This window comes from Cricetulus griseus, unplaced genomic scaffold (genome assembly GCF_003668045.3).
Source record: "Cricetulus griseus strain 17A/GY unplaced genomic scaffold, alternate assembly CriGri-PICRH-1.0 unplaced_scaffold_24, whole genome shotgun sequence".
Taxonomy (NCBI): Eukaryota; Metazoa; Chordata; class Mammalia; order Rodentia; family Cricetidae; genus Cricetulus; species Cricetulus griseus.
The window spans coordinates 304,469-307,619 of NW_023276964.1; positions in this window are offsets into that span (position 1 = coordinate 304,469).

Below are 3,151 nucleotides of genomic sequence, written 5' to 3' on the forward strand. Positions count from 1 at the left end.
TCCCGTGATGTCATATGGTTCGATCACCTGACGTCACATGGTCCTAGGGTTTCAGCCAGTCAGAATGTAACACTTCTGAGGCAACGGTTGCCAGCCTATATAAGGAGGGGTTTTTGGGCGTTCAGGGTCTCCATTTTGTAAGCTAATGCCCTTCCTCTCAAGAGGCATTAAAGCTGTACTGCAGAAGGATCCTGAGGAGTGTCCCCGTGTTGTTTTTGCTGGCGAGGTGGTTAGCGCGGGACAGTTCGGTCTTATGGAACTGCAAATTGCTTCTGTTCTGAGAAAGGGCCTGGGGCTTTCTTGTTCAGTGTTCCGGGGAAGACCACAAGATGTTCTGGCTGATAAGAAGAATGCTCCGGCCCCAGCATACACCAGATGTTACTTCCTGTTTTTCCCCCCGCTTACCCAATTTCCTTGGTACAGGGCTATATAAGCCCACACTGAGCCCCAATAAATCAAGACCTTGACATTGCATAGATGGACTCTCGTCCTTTTTTTTGTGCTACTTGGTCTCCTTCCCTTCTCTCGCCCATGACTCTTTCAGGCAAACCCCTTAGGGACCCTGAATGACTGACCTGCGGGACGGGCCAATTGGCGCCTGAACAGTGGACCCGAAATATGGTCAGCTGTTGGACGGCAGAAAGACAGCCCGGGACAAAGAGGATCTTGCAGTCGGCTAGACTTGAGCCCTCTCCAGGTGGAGGTAAGGTACCAATCATTGCTGTCTCAATGCCATGGGCCATGTTATGGGTAAAGAATTGAAATTCATAACAGAATTTAAGGTAACCCTCAGGGACAAAGGAGTAAGAGTTAAAAAGAAAGATAAAAAGGAACAAGAGTTAAAAAGGAGAAGATAAAAAGATATGTGTCAAAAAGAAAGATTTAGTTCATTTTATCTGTTTTATTGATAAAGCTTGTCTATGGTTGATTTTAACGGGACCAGACATAGCTCCCCAGTCCTGGGAAAAGTTTGGGAGAGTTACTTCGCATTCAAGCCTGGTGGCTGCAATTTACAGCCTTGGGAGATGCCGCCATGGTTGATGGCTGATTAATGTATATAAATGCTCTTGAAACAGCCAGACAGTTTTTGAGACTTAGAGAAAAGGCAACATATTTAAGATTATATTTCAATGATTGACTATAAGCTACTATGTTAGAAATTTCAATTAGGGATTTTTTTTCTACAAACTGATCATAACCTAGGCAAAAGGAGAAATGTGAGACGTATGCAAGTTATGAATGAATGGTGTGGCCACAGCTGGATGCGTGATGTGATTGTGAATTTATGAATGTGGATGAATGGAAATGCCTAAATTGCCTTGGATATGATTAGAGATATTGATATTGCCTCGAATATAGTTTAAAAAACATCAAAATCACTTGAATGGGGTCAAAAAAGAGCATCCAGCCAGTCAGTCAATGTCTTAACAGGAGAAATTATTATTTGAGCCTTAGGAGAGAGTCAATTGAAAAGTTAGCAAAAGCCTATAGCATTAGCTTAGAGACATGAGAAATCTATTGATGATTCTATAAAATTTGGCAGATGAGAGGATACAAGTCTTGCCAAAATTTTATGGTTAGAAAAAAAAAGGAAATCTAGAAAATTAAAGTTGAAAAATGATTTTAAAAAGGGTTTGTGAGAAACCTCTAGAAAGAGCCAACCTGTTAGATTCATGGCTTGGTAGGTCAACTAACATGCAAATGAGGTCTTATCAGCTTGTCAGCCTCAAAGGTTAGATTAGAAAAGGCTACTCAAAAATTCTAAATAAATCTAGAGAATTGTTAAAGAAATATGTTATACTCTAAGGAAATTAAGGCTTAATAGATAACAATTGGAAAAGATAATTTAAAAATCTTTAAATGAGTTTTTTAGAAATTGTTATAAAATAATCAATGGTTAATTACTTTTTTGGGACATCTAATGATAGCCTACATGGTACAGAAATGCCATATAGATTTTAGAAAGTATTTTAGGAGAAAACCAAGTATGATACGTGTCTCCTACTCTAAGTAACAGTTTAACTGATGGTTTCAGAACAATGAGTTATAAGCGATTGCCTTTGCTCAATTTTCAGGAAGAATTGATAAACAATTTCTAATTCATGGACTGTTACAATTTGCACTAATGCATCCCTTTGTATTTCCAAAATTGTAAAAAACAGTCCTATAAAAATATGCTATATTAATTTTTACCAATGGTTCTATTGAGAGAGTTACTTACATAGGTTCTTAATAGAAAGAAATAGAGCCGACAGCGCTGGCTTCAGTTCAAATAATCAAACTACAAGCTGTTGCAATAGTCTTACAGATCCTGGTAAATAATTCATTTAATTTGTATACTGACAGTCACTATNTATTTAAGGCTTATAAGGTAACATAAACAGTTCCATACACAGGGTCTAGTAATAGTCAAGTCAGAATATTATTTGAACAAATCCAAAATGTTATTCACCTAAAAGAATTATCATGTTTATGGGTCACACGGCAAACCTATTAAATAGGTCTTTCCCTGATTACTGGCCAAATGGAATGAATTATTTGATTAATAAAATCAGTTGATTTGCCTTAAATAGAAAAAACTCGACAGGCTTGTAACTTTTCTTCATCATAATATCAAGTCTAAGTAAGAAATTTGGCATAACCAGAGAGACTGCTGGTCAAATCATCAAACAATGAGTAATATGTCCACAATATGGCTATGGCTAACTTAAGGATGAATCCTCAAGGCCTGCTCACTAACCATTTATGGCGAATGGATGTGACTCACATTACAGAGTTTGGCAGGTTAAAAGTGTGCCACTCCACAAACAGGGGAAGCCACCAGGGATGTTATTATTCACTGTTTAAAATTTTTTGCTTACATGGGAGTGCCAAAAGCTATAAAAACAGATAATGGGTCTGCATATACTAGCAAAGCTTTCCAACAATTTTGTGCTTAATTCCCGAGACCAGTGCTACCAGAACAGCCTGTGTGGCCTATTCCCTCCTAGTGCAAGTGGACCTGCCTGCCGAGCCCATAGTGGTGGGACGGCTGGGCCTTTGGGCATTTGGGGACGCAGCATGATGCTGACTTGGGGGAGTGAAATGCCTACCTCCACACTTTTATAATGGTGGTGAGACATAAGGCGAGCACACAGCTTGGGCAGCGGTG